Genomic DNA, 14,419 nt, shown 5'->3' with positions numbered 1-14,419 from the left:
TTCACATGAGTTGCACTGCAAAACAAACTGACATAATGCTGTCTGCAAGAACCTTGAGTAGATTTTAGGCAGCATTTATGTCTGAAAATGTTGGTGGCATGAATAAACTGCACAAGGGTGTGTAGCACATTTAACACGGCAGCATTTTTCTTGCTGAAATGTAATTTTGATGTGAAAAGAATCCAAATCTCTCAGTATTTTAAGTGTGGGAAAGTGGCATGCAGCAGCTTTTTCACATTATTGCCAAAGTCTAACTATACTCACGGGATCCGATGCACTTTAAACCATTGTCTTTACAAGGGCAGCACAGCTAATTTAACTGATCAGTAAATCTTCATTTATGTGAAACAAAAGGAAGACACGATGGCCTGTGTTCTTTTACTTCAGCCCTCTTGGTCCACACTGGTGGAGCATACTGAGAAACTCCACACTCCATTCAAATTAATGGTCACAAAATCACAGGCTGGTAAGCTCAAGTTGTTGATATTTGCTCCTTACCTGTGTTTTAGTGGAATGTCTGCACACAAACTGGAAATCATACTCAGCTTTCTCAAGACATAAGCATCGATTGTGGTAATTATTTACAATAAAACCTCCATATTACAAATTCCAGGGCTGATTTTAATCCTGCTCGCCAGGCCAAAACTGGGTGGATCGGCAACTACAATCCACACTGATCCTGCTACCTTCCCTCTGATTCCGATTTTCACCTGCGCATAACTGGCCATTAATTAGCTGAAAATTGGCTTCATACTGAGTCTGTGCAATATCTTGCCTTACTGCATGTTGTTCCCGGCAAAATTCAGCTGGTGTTCTGTTAATGCTGATGCATCAAATCCCTGCACACTTTGCTCTAATACATAGTAGGACATCACTCTCTATGTTAAATAATTGCTACTTGAGGTGCCATCCCATACCCTGAAAATGACTGATGCAGCCAGTAGCTCTTGTCTTCCTCGGAGAACATGTTGATTATGCTGCAGCCTTTTAATGATGCATAGAAGAATGTGAAAACAAAAAAGCTAATGAAAATGCATGGGCACATTACAAGAATGAACCATTTCCAGCCGAGATAATTGAAATTGTGTATTGAAACTAACCTATCGCCCTTGCCAAAAAAGGCTTCCATTGAAGTGAATAGTTTCTTGGCAATGATGGTTGGCAATGATGCGGCAGTTCAGAGAGGCCTATAAAGACCCAGCGAGACCAGGAGTTCGGGGAGTCGGGAGTTCGGGTGGCAGTTCAGAGAGGCCTATAAAGACCCAGCAAGACCAGGAGTTCGGGGAGTCGGGAGTTCGGGTGGTAGTTCAGAGAAGCCTATAAAGACCTATAGTTGCAGCAGGGTGAGAAATCAAAAAAGAAGTAGAAAGAAATCACGAGGTGACGTCACAGCCAAGGGGGTAAGTGATTGGTAAGTAGTTTTTCTTTTTCTTTTCTAGATCAGTAAGTAACCTTTAGCATTGTTGGGTGCCAATTTAAGTTTATCTCAGGATTAAGTCATGGCAGGACAGCTCGGACACGTGTTATGCTCCTCCTGTACTATGTCGGAAGTCAGGGACGCTTCCGGTGTCCCTGACGACAACGTGTGAGGGAAGTGTATCCGGCTGCATTGCGGAACTGGAGCTGCGGGTGGATTCACTCTGGAGCATGCACGATGCTGAGAATGACATGAATAGCAGGTTTAGTGAGTTGGTCTTACCGCAGGAAAAGGTTACTTAGGCAGATAAGGAATGGATGACCAACAGGAAGAGCAGTGGAAGGAAGGTAGTGCAGGGGTACCCTGCGGTCATCCCCCTGCAAAATAGATACACCGCTTTGGGTACTGTTGAGGGGGATGATTCACCAGGGGAGGGCAGCAGCAGCCAAGTTCATGGCACCGTGGGTGGCTCTGCTGCACAGGAGGGCAGGAAAAAGAGTGGGAGAGCGATAGTGATAGGGGATTCGATTGGAAGGGGAATAGATAGATGTTTCTGTGACCGCAACCGAGACTCCAGGATGGTATGTTGCCTTCCTGGTACAAGGGTCAAGGATGTCTCGGAGCGGGTGCAGAGCATTCTGAAAAGGGAGGGTGAACAGCCAGTTGTCGTGGTGCATATAGGTACCAACGATATAAGTAGAAAAAGGGATGAGGTCCTACAAGACGAATTTAGGGAGCTAGGAGCTAAATTAAAAAGTAGGACCTCAAAAGTAGTAATCTCAGGATTGCTACCAGTGCCACGTGCTAGTCAGAATAGGAATTGCAGGATAGCTCAGATGAATATGTGGCTTGAGGAGTGGTGCAGCAGGGAGGATTCAAATTCCTGGGAAATTGGAACCAGTTCTGGGGGAGGTGGGACCAGTACAAACCGGACGGTCTGGACAGGGCCGGAACCAATGTCCGAGGGGGAATGTTTGCTCGTGCTGTTGGGGAGGAGTTAAACTAATATGGCAGGGGGATGGGAACCTATGCAGGGAGATTGAGGGAAGTAGATTGGGGGCAGAAGCAAAAAATAGAAAGAAGAAAAGTAAAAGTGGAGGGCAGAGAAACCTAAGGCAAAAAGCAAAAAGGGCCACATTACAGCAAAATTATAAAGGGGCAAAGTGTGTTAGGAATACAAGCCTGAAGGCTCAGTGCCTCAATGCGAGGAGTATTCGGAATAAGGTGGACGAATTAACTGCGCAAAAAGCAGTTAACAGGTATGATATAATTGGCATCATGGAGACATGGCTTCAGGGTGACCAAGGCTGGAAACTCAACATCCAGGGGTATTCAACATTTAGGAAGGATAGACAGAAAGGAAAAGGAGGTGGGGTGGCATTGCTGGTTAAAGAGAAAATTAATGCAATAGTAAGAAAGGACATTAGCTTGGATGATGTGGAATCGGTATGGGTGGAGCTGCAGAATACCAAGGGGCAGAAAACGCAAGTGGGAGTTGTGTACAGACCACCAAACATTAGTAGTAAAGTTGGGGACAGCATCAAACAAGAAATAAGGGATGCATACAATAAAGGTACAGCAGTTATCATGGGTGACTCTAATCTACATATTGATTGGGCTAACCAAACTGGTAGCAATATGGTTGAGGAGGATTTCCTGGAGTGTATTAGGGATGGTTTTCTAGACCAAAATATCGAGGAACCAACAAGGGAGCTGGCTATCCTAGACTGGGTGATGTGTAATGAGAAAGGACTAATTAGCAATCTTGTTGTGCGAGACACCTTGGGGAAGAGCGATCATAACATGGTAGAATTCTTTATTAGGATGGAGAGTGCCACAATTAAATCAGAAACTAGGGTCCTGAACTTAAGGAAAGGTAACTTCGATGGTTTGAGGTGTGAATTGGCTAGAGTAGACTGGCAAATTATACTTAAAGGGTTGACGGTGGATAGGCAATGGCAAACATTTAAAGATCACATGGATGAACTTCAGCAATTGTACATCCCTGTCTGGGGTGAAAATAAAATGGGGAAGGTGGCTCAACCGTGGCTAACAAGGGAAATTAAAGATAGTGTTAAATCCAAGGAAGAGGCATATAAATTGGCCAGAAAAAGCAGCAAACCTGAGGACTGGGAGAAATTTAGAATTCAGCAGAGGAGGACAAAGGGTTTAATTAAGAGGGGGAAGCTTGCCGGGAACATAAAAACTGACTGCAAAAGCTTCTATAAATATGTGAAGAGAAAAAGATTAGTGAAGATAAACGTAGGTTCCTTGCAGTCGGATTCGGGTGAATTTATAATGGGGAACAAAGAAATGGCAGACAAATTGAACAAGTACTTTGGTTCTGTCTTCACGAAGGAAGACGCAAATCACCTTCCGAATGTACTAGGGGACCGTGGGTCTAGTGAGAAGGAGGAACTGAAGGATATCCTTATTAGCCTGGAAATTGTGTTAAGGACATTGATGTGATTGCAGGCTGATAAATCCCCGGAGCCTGATAGTCTGCATCCTATCTACTTTAGGATGTAGCCCTAGAAATAGTGGAAGCATTGGTGATCAGTTTCCAACAGTCTATCGACTCGGGGTCAGTTCCTATGGACTGGAGGGTAGCTAATGTAACAGCACTTTTTAAAAAGGGAGGGCGAGAGAAAGCGGGTCATTATAGTCCAGTTAGCCTAACATAAGTGGTGGGGAAAATGTTGGAATCAATTATTCAGGATGAAATAGCAGCACATTTGGAAAGCAGTGACGGGATCGGTCCAAGTCAGCATGGATTTATGAAGGGGAAATCATGCTTGACAAATCTTCTGGAATTTTTTGAGGATGTAACTCGTAGAGTGGACAAGGGAGAACCAGTGGATGTGATGTATTTGGATTTTAAAAGGCTTTTGACAAGGTCCCGCACAAGAGATTTTTGTGCAAAATCAAAGCACATGGTATTGGGGGTAATATAATGACGTGGATAGAGAACTGGTTGGCAGACAGGAAGCAGAGAGTCGGGATAAACGGGTCCTTTTCAGAATGGCAGGCAGTGACTTGTGGAGTGCCGCAGGGCTCAGTGCTGGGACCCCAGCTCTTTACAATATACATCAATGATTTAGATGAAGGAAATGAGTATAATATCTCCAAGTTTGCAGATGACACTAAGCTGGGTGGCGGTGTGAGCTGTGAGGAGGGCGCTAAGAGGCTGCAGGGTGACTTGGACAGGTTAGGTGAGTGGGCAAATGCATGGTAGATGCAGTATAATGTGGATAAATGTGAGGTTATCCACTTTGGTGGCAAAAACACGAAGGCAGAATATTATCTGAATGGCGGCAGATTAGGAAAAGGGGAGGTGCAACGAGACCTGGGTGTCATGGTTCATCAGTCATTGAAAGTTGGCATACAGGTGCAGCAGGTGGTGAAGAAGGCAAATGGCATGTTGGCCTTCACAGCTAGGGGATTTGAATATAGGAGCAGGGAGGTCTTACTGCAGGTGTACAGGGCATTGGTGAGGCCTCACCTGGAATATTGTGTTCAATTTTGGTCTCCTAATCTGAGGAAGGATGTTCTTGCTATTGAGGGAGTGCAGCGAAGGTTCACCAGACTGATTCCTGGGATGGCTGGACTGACATATGAGGAGAAACTGGATCAACTGGGCCTTTATACATTGGAATTTAGAAGGATGAGAGGGGATCTCATAGAAACATACAAGATTCTGACGGGATGGGACAGGTTAGATGCGGATAGATTGTTCCTGATGTTGGGGAGGTCCAGAACCAGGGGACACAGTCTTAGGATAAGGGGTAGGCCATTTAAGACTGAGATGAGGAGAAACCTCTTCACTCAGAGTGTTGTTAACGTGTGGAATTCCCTGCCGCAGAGAGTTGTTGATGCCAGTTCATTGGATATATTCAAGAGGGATTTAGATATGGCCCTTACGTCTAAAGAGATCAAAGGGTATGGAGAGAAAGCAGGAAAGGGGTACTGAGGGAATGATCAGCCGTGATCTTATCGAATGGTGGTGCAGGCTCGAAGGGTCGAATGGCCAACTCCTGCACCTATTTTCTATGTTTCTATGATTTCCCTGATGATGAAAGGACGTTCTTTGAAAAATGACAAACTGGGTTTGAATACTGTCCTTTAATTCTCGGATGTGAGTTTCTTGAAAGTAACTGGTAGAAGAATTCAAAAGTCTCATTTCAGTTTCCAGTTCAGAAACCAAGCGCAGACAGCGGAAGGAGCGTGCGGCCAGCCAGGCTCCCCACCCACCCTTTCTTTCAACCATTGTCTGCCCCACCAGTGACAGAGACTATAATTCCCGCATTGGACTGTACAGTCACCTGACAACTCACTTTTATAGAGTTGAAGTAAGTCTTCTTCGATTTTGAGGGACTGCCTATGATGATGATGATTATGGAGTGCAGCCCATAGCAAACAAAAGCCATTTTTACTCTTTTTGAATTATATTTCAAAGAGGAGACAGACTATAAGAATAGAGAGAGATTAGCAAGAGGTGTGGACCAAAGCTTTTCCCTTTGACACCCCATGAGAAGGAAGCTCCAGAGAAGATGGCCGTATATTTACCCAGCATGCATGTCAGCTTATATAACAATGGTCACTGCACTTCATAAGTCATTCGATTTCAAAATTCTCATCCTTATTTACAAATCCCTCCAGGGCCTCGCCTTGCCCCTCCCTAACCTACTTCCGCCTCACAACCCCACAAGATGTCTGCCCTCCTCAAATTCTGCCCTCTTGAGCATCCCTGATTATAACTGCTCAACCATCGGTGGCCGTGCCTTCAGCTGTTTGGACCCTAAGCTCTGGAATCCCCTCCCTAAACCTCTCCGCCTCTCTACCTCTCTTTCCTCCTTTACGATGTTCCTTAAAACCTACCTCTTTAACCAAGCTTTTGGTTATCGACCGTAATTTCTTCTTGTGTCAAATGTATTTGTTTTGTCTTGTAACACTGCTGTGAAGCGCCTTGGGGTGTTTTACTACATTAAAGGCACTATATAAATAAATGTTGTTGTCGTGGTTGTAATTTATTGTGTGTGAGATGTCTTGAAGCAGTTCAAAGTGGTAAGGCTTGTTATAAGAATTACTGATCCCAATTCTCCTTATGAATCCACCAGATGACTGTCACACCTCTGGTGGGAGTTTAGCAGAATCCACCAGTAAAAGGCAAAGATACCTTTACTCTGGGAGCTCCCGTCTGGTTTTGTAAGGAGACAAACCTTTGCCCACCCCTTACAAGGCCAATGATGCCAAGGAGGTGGCATTAAGGATGGGGATTTCCTGTACCAGGAGTTCCTGCTCCCCGAGATTGTAACACTGGCAGTCCATACACCAAATCAGATGTAGCATACTTCAGAAAGGTCCATGGGAGAGAAGCGTCCTGAATCCCCACTGTTTTTTTTTATAGCAATGAGGATCAACCACCTTGTACCGGTGCTGAGAGGGTTCTCTTTGGGGTGAAACCCCTCATAACAATGGCCAATTTTTCCAGCCACATGAGGCAGGTGGCCACAAGAGTTGTACCCGTGGTCTCACAGATTCTTGCTTCCCCATGAAAATGAGATACCCACCTGCAAACTCAAGGATCCTGGCACTCTCGGTATCCTCCTTGATGTGGTTCAGCTATTTAATGTGCAGTCAATCCAAAGGCCATTGAGAGGTAGTATGTGGTCTTCTATTAGACCAAATATTACATAAGAACATAAGAAATAGGAGCAGGAGTAGGCCATTTGGCTCCTTGAGCCAAATGCAGGATCAGCATAGGAGGGCATGATGCTGGTGTAATGGAATTTTGGGATTATTTTGATTATTACCTGACGTTCGTTCACCTGGTTTCCTTTGGAATTACCTGCATTTTACTTAGTGACCACTTCCTGGATACTTTTGATTATTTCAACCTTTTTTTTTCTCTTATGTTTCTTCATCACTCGGAGTCACCTGCCTCTCAAGCTTTTTATTTTAGTTTGTTTTTGTGTGGCAACCTTGCGCCAGTCTCTTGAGATGTTATGATTTCTTGTTCTTTACCTGGCATTCTCAGTATCCTCCTTGATGTGGTTCAGCTGTTTAACAAGTGCAGTCAATCCAAAGGCCATTGAGAGGCAGTATGTTGCCTTCTATCAGACCAAATATTACATAAGAACATAACATAAGAAATAGGAGGAATAGGCCATTCTGCCCCTTGAGGCTGCTCCGCTAATCTGATCATGCACTCAGCTCCACTTCCCTGCCCGCTCCCCATAATCCTTTACTCCCTTATCGCTCAAACATCTGTCCATCTCCGCCTTAAATATATTCAATGATCCAGCCTCCATAGCTCTCTGGGGCTGAGAATTCCATAGATTTACAACTCTCAGAGAAGAAATTTCTCCTCATCTCAGTTTCAAATGGGTGACACCTTGTTCTAAGACTATGTCCCCTATTTTTAGTTTCCCCTATGAGTGGAAATATCCTCTCTACATACACCTTGTTGAGCCCCCTCATTATCTTATAAGTTTCAATAAGATCACCTCTCATTCTTCTGAACTCCAATGTGTATAGGCCCAACCTACTCAACTTATCCTCATAATCAACCCCCTCATCTCCGGAATCAACCTCGTGAACCTTCTCTGAACAGCCTCCAATACAAGTATATCCTGCCTTAAATACGGAGACCATGGATTACCTGCTGCTCACCTAGCAATTCCTTCACCTCTCAGTTTTCCTTTTATTAAATGTATGAATTTCAAACCAATATATCCTTCTATTCCACGTAATAATCTGTTTCAAATAAATGATCCATCAGTGTTATCTAACAACTTATGTTCCTTTGTGAACATTGCTCAATAGGCATCAGTGCCTTCTCTGAAAAAGTAATAAATGATCATGTCATACATGGCACCATGCTCTTGCAATAAATGAATAAAATAATTACTGAATATGTTAATCATTTCATTCAAGTCTCATCTTACTTCATCCATTCACCATTAATCAGTACCTTTCCTTCCTTATCACTTCAGCATGTAAATCAGGCTATAAATTTAAGATGAATTTATCCTCCTCCACTTTCACCATCATACCTTATCTTTGCTGTATTACATTCATCAACTTTCTGTTCCCTATCCCTTCCATGTCCTCTTCATTGAAGTTCTTAATTTTGAGGGTTCTCCTCAATCTATTTTGGGGTATTTTCTTGCTTGGCTTATTGAGCTTGAGTTCTGTGCCTCTGCTCCCTCATTAAGTTGCTACTCATACTGCTGGGCTCTGTCTTGTATTCCCAGTTGCTATTCTCTGCTTTTTGATGTAACTCTATCGCCCTATTTACTCACTCCCAACTATATCAATCAACTATTTTTCTTCACCTGGCTGAATCTGTTCCTTGGTTTTGTTACGTGCTCTTCTTTATCGCTTGGTCTCCGCCCCCGCCCCCACCCCCCCACTGCCCCACCCCGGTGCACCCATGTGCCCATTTGACTTTTTAGTTCTTTAATTTCAGATTTTAAATTTCTCTGTCTTTTTATTGCTTTATTTTTAAAAAAGGTGTCAGCTCTGGCTCAGTGGATAGCACTCTCAGCTATGAGTCAGCAGGTTGTGGGTTCGAGACCCACTACAGAGGTTACCGCACAAGATAAAAGCTCACGGGGTTGGGGGCAATATATTAGCATGGATAGAGGATTGGCTAACTAACAGAAAACAGATAGTCGAGACAAATGGGTCATTTTCCGGTTGGCAAACAATTATTAGTGAGGTGCTGCAGGGATCGGTGCTGGGTCCTCAACGATTTACAATCTATATTAATGACTTGGATGAAGGGACTGAGTGCAATGTAGCCAAGTTTGCTGATGATACAAAGATGGGTGGGAAAGCAAATTGTGAGGAAGACACAAACAATTTGCAAAGGGATATAGACAGGCTAAGTGAGTGGGCAAAAAATTGGCAGTTGGAATATAATGTGGGAAGATGTGAGTTTATCCACTTTGGCAGAAATAATAGAAAAGCAAATTATAATTTAAAATGGAGAAAAATTGCAAAGTGCTGCAGTACAGAGAGACCAGGGGGCCCTTGTGCATGAAACACAAACATTTGTATGCAGGTACAGCAATTAATCAGGAAGGCAAATGGAACGTTGGCCTTTATTGGAAGGGGGATAGAGTATAAAAGCAGAGAAGTCCTGCTACAACTGTTCAGGATATTGGTGAGGCCACACTTGGAGTACTGCATACAGTTTTGGTCTCCGTATTTACGGAAAGATATACTTGCATCGGAGGCTGTTCAGAGAAGGTTCACAAGGTTGATTCCGGAGATGAGGGGGGTTGAGTTATGAGGATAAGTTGAGTAGGTTGCGACTATACACATTGGAGTTCAGAAGAATGGGAGATGACCTTATTGAAACTTATAAGATAATGAGGGGGTTCGACAAGGTGGATGCAGAGAGGATATTTCCACTCATAAGGGAAACTAAAACTAGGGGACATAGGGCTAGAACCTCCACTTTAGAGGTTATCGCCCAAAAGTGGGCGCTATTTCTGGCGTGGGTGATAAAAAAGGCTTTTCTGATCGCCGGCTTCTCGCCCATTTTCAAATCACCTAGTTTACATTTTTGAAAATGGGTGTTACCGCGAGCGATGTCAAATGGGCGGCAGCATAAAAAATTTTTGACCTGCCGTAAAGTGTGGCATCTTTAGCAATGGCATGGCAACGCTCGATTCCCGCGATTCTGGAGGTCAAGGGTCATCATGACATGTGCAGAAGAGGAGACAGAGAGAGAGGGAGCTCAGAGGGACTGAAGGCGTGGCTGGGTGTGGTGTGGCTGCTTTGGGAGGAAGGAGGGAGACTTTAGAGCTTCACAGCAAGTAGGCAATCAAAAAGTAGCTGTTACCAGCCACATATTTGACCGAATTTGCCCTATAATGGAGGGAGAGGAGGAGGCATCACAGCACGCTGTGGAGACTGATGCTGGAGAGAGCAGTGAGCTGGGAGAGGAGCACATTGGAGGCCGCAAAAGAGCCAGGAGGTTCTCGGATGAGGCAAATGCCTTCCGCCTGCAGGAGGTCGAGTTACGCTGGGGTGATTTGACCAGGGAGGGCCTGGGAAACCCACCCTAAAGGCCTACCAGAGGATATGGACTGAGATAGAAGAGGTGGTCTCATTGGCAACCAACGAGGTGCGTGAGAGCAACCAATGCCATAAACGAAGGAACGACCTTGTGGGATACGCAAGAGTAAGTATTACATTGATTTACATGTACTTATGTATTTATATCATTTGATTTGTAACAGTCATGAGTGACTATCAGCAGATGTGAGTTCTTGCACTTTGACCGGGATTATTTTACTCAAAGCCTAAGGTCATGCTGCACACATTTAGGTAAAGAATGATAATAATCACAATAATCATGATTACATCTGTCGCTTATGTGTTACATCAGTCTCTATGACAGTACCTAGCAAAGATATCACACAATGATCTCATGCCATGTCATCATGTCACCTTTTACAGAAGAAGCTATCGACAATGAGGTCCGTGCAGAGGCGAACGGATGGGGGGGGGGCCACCAGTCCCCAGCGACATCACAGAGATGGAGGAGCGAGTGCTTGCACGTGTGAGGAAGCAACCCCGGACAGCCACGGACACATCGGCAGACCCTGAAGTGATGCCACGTGAGTAAAGCTTACACCATTGCATGAGGTAAAGTCAATAGATGCCACAACAACTCATATCCGAACAATCATATATGATAGATAATTTTGAAAAGTGTCATAGAGACAATGCTGGCTTAATTGAAAATCATTGCAATGCACAATGTGTTGATGGTCATGAAATGTGATGTCTGCGACAGGCCTCGCAGGGGTCACCGAGCACGGCACTCCACCTGTAGATTCCGCACCACCACTGTGAAGGACAGATGAGAGCAAGGACCAGGATTCTGCTTCTGAATCAGAGAATGTTGCCCGCTCAGCACCCCCTGCTCCCGTACCCGTGCAACCACCGCATCTGCCTTCATCTCCCCCAATGAGGCACCGCCTGAGGAGCTCCTCGGCCAGGCGGAGAAAAAGGAGAGGGGGGAAGGAAAGTGAGTTGCATGTCCGCAGGTGATGGCTGTGTTTTATCTCCAGCTGGGTGTATGTAATTTGTTGTAATATATGGGGGGAGGGGACCACGCTCCTGCTTTGCCTTTGTATTCTGTGTTGCTGGACATGTTAAACATGTGATTTATGTCAATGGTGGAAAAAGGTGGGGTGTGGGCAGAGGGGGTTGGGTGTTATTGGCTGTGATACATATGATTTCAGACCAATGTTGATATTAAACTTCTGTTACTGAACATAACCTTGTTGCGCATTGTCTCAGATCGCTGGACCGTTGCACACTGGTGATTCTTTACTCTGAAAGGATTAAATACAACTTTACATCAATCAACGTAAACCTTATCAGGCACTAAGGTGATGGGCACCATTGATGTCTGAGCTGCACACACACAGCAGTGTGTCAGCGTTATCACTCACATCAGCGCTCTTTCAGGCAAATCATTCATATATCAGCTCCTCACGTAAGAGTAGAATTTAATAAATGCCAGCCACACCGTTGGCATTCGTTCCAGTTAGTTCCACTTTTTGTGGGAGTTTTTTTGAGCGAGCGATATTGTGGGTGATATGTGTGCGAGGTGATGAAATTGAGGATGGGCGATCTCCATGGCCGTTAGTTTGGGTAAATATGCTCTTTACGACAAAAAACAGGGAGCGGGCGTTCATATTGAATCTCGGCGTTAATTGCGTGCGGAAAGTAACGCTGGGCGATATTATGGGCGTTGAAATCGCCCATTCTGCTGATTCCGCCCTAAAAAAGTGGGTGGGCAGTAATTTTTTTTTCGCCGTTAATCACATTGGGAAAATTACGCTCGGCAATATGTCTCCTAAAAAAGAACTGTCAGTTTCCATTTTGTGCGAAAATGGGCGATATCGGGGCGTTATATGTCATTTCAGCGGCAAAATGGGCGTTAAGCATGCAAAAAAAGTAGTCATTTTAGCCCATAGTCTTCGAATAAGGGGCCACTATTTAAAACTGAGACAAGGAGAAATTTATTCTCTCAAAGGGTTGTAAATCTATGAAATTCTCTGCCCCAGAGCGCTGTGGAGGCTGGGTCATTGAATATGCTTAAGGCGGAGATAGACAGATTTTTGAGCGATAAGGGAGTAAAGGTTTTTGGGGAGCGGGCAGGGAAGTGGAGCTGAGCCCCTGATCAGATCAGCCACGATCTTATTGAATGGCGGAGCAGGCTCAAGGGGCCAAATGGCCTACTTCTGCTCCTATTTCTTATCTTAGAGACTTGAGCACAAAAATCTGAGCTGACTCTTCAGTCCAGTACTTGAGGGAGCACAGCACTGTCAGCGGTGCCATCTTATGGATGAGATGTTAAACCGAGGCCCCATCTGCTCTCTCAGGTGGATGTAAAAGAACCTGTGGCACGATTTCAAAGAAGAGCAGGGGGAGTTATCCCCGGTGTCCTGGCCAATATTTATCCCTCAATCCACATAACAAAAACAGAGTATCTGGTCATTATCACGTTGATGTTTGTGGGACATTTGCTGTGCGCAAATTGGCTGCCGTGTTTCCCACATTACAACAGTGACTACACCTCAAAATTACTTCATTGGCTATAAAGCACTTTGGGACATCCTGTGGTCATGAAAGGCGCTATATAAATGTAAGTCTTTCTTTCTTTCTCCTTCATTTAAATTTCCTGTGGCCTCATAATATTTTTCTTATTTTCATACGTTGCATTTTTTTAATTTCAGTTTTTCCACTGCAGTCACTTTCCCATTGGTCCCTGGTTTTACTGTACCTCTGCTGCAGTGAGGGTGTCATAACATCCATCACATCATCAGCCCCTGAGCACAAATAATTCCTCTACACAGTTTTTGACCATTTTTGCCCCCCACTCGTGGGTTATAATGTAATCGAAATCCATTGATTTTTTTTTACAGCTTTGAACCCAATCCCAGGCAGTTTTAATTATTTATTACAAATTCAAATATTGATCGGTGTGTCATTTCTTGTTTGAACCTTCACCATGTGTTAGACTACTGGAGGAAATTTTAACCTTGGGCAATGGTGTAAAACTGGTGATATTGAATTAGTTACACATTATGTAATCCACCTGATTTTCCTGTCCATTGAAATCAATGGAAGACCAAATAGGGTGTAACTTATGGCTCAGTTGGTAACACACTTGCTTCTGATTCTTGAAGGTTGTGGGTTCAAGTCCCACACCAGTGACTTGAGCACTTAATCAATGCTGACACTCCAGTGCAGTGCTGATGGAGTGCTGCACTGTTAGAGGTACCTTCTCGAAGATGAGACATTAAATTGAGGCCCCGTCTATCCTCTCTAATAGACGTAAAAGATCCCATGGCACTGTTTCGAAGAAGTGCATGGGAGTTCTCCCCAGTGTCATGACTAATATTTATCGCTCAGCTAAAAACAGATGATCTCATCATTATCGTATTGCTGTTTGTGGGAGCTTACTGTGTGCAATTTGGCTGCCGCGTTTCCAACATTACAACAGTGGCTACACTTTAAAAGTAATGTAATAGTTGTAAAGCACTTTGGGACTTCCTGAGGTCTTGAAAGGCGCAAGTCCTTTCTTTCTTATGGCATATATCCCAATTGGAACAAATGCTGTTTGTCCTTAACATGGAACTGAGGAAGTAGCAGGCAGCCTGGGGCCTGCTCCTGAACATACATTCAATGCAAATATCCTACCCTCCCCCAACACCCAAATTACCTCATGGAAGGAACAAATAGACGAATACAATACAATCCAAAGCATGGCATGGTCAAGCATTCTAGCCGATAGCAACATTAGTTTCCAGCGCTCTCTTTTTCCTCTCACATGGACCTACACCAAATGAATTGCTTTCATCTTTAAATTCTGCATTTCTCCCAATGCATTATCATCATCATCGGCAGTCCCTTGAATGAGGATGACTTGCTTCCGTAGCAAAAGGGATGAGTTCACAGATGCTTTGA

The sequence above is a fragment of the Pristiophorus japonicus genome, chromosome 10 (genome assembly GCF_044704955.1).
Source record: "Pristiophorus japonicus isolate sPriJap1 chromosome 10, sPriJap1.hap1, whole genome shotgun sequence".
Taxonomy (NCBI): domain Eukaryota; kingdom Metazoa; phylum Chordata; class Chondrichthyes; family Pristiophoridae; genus Pristiophorus; species Pristiophorus japonicus.
The sequence above is the reverse complement of the archived record's forward strand: the minus strand, read 5'-3'. Positions refer to the sequence as shown.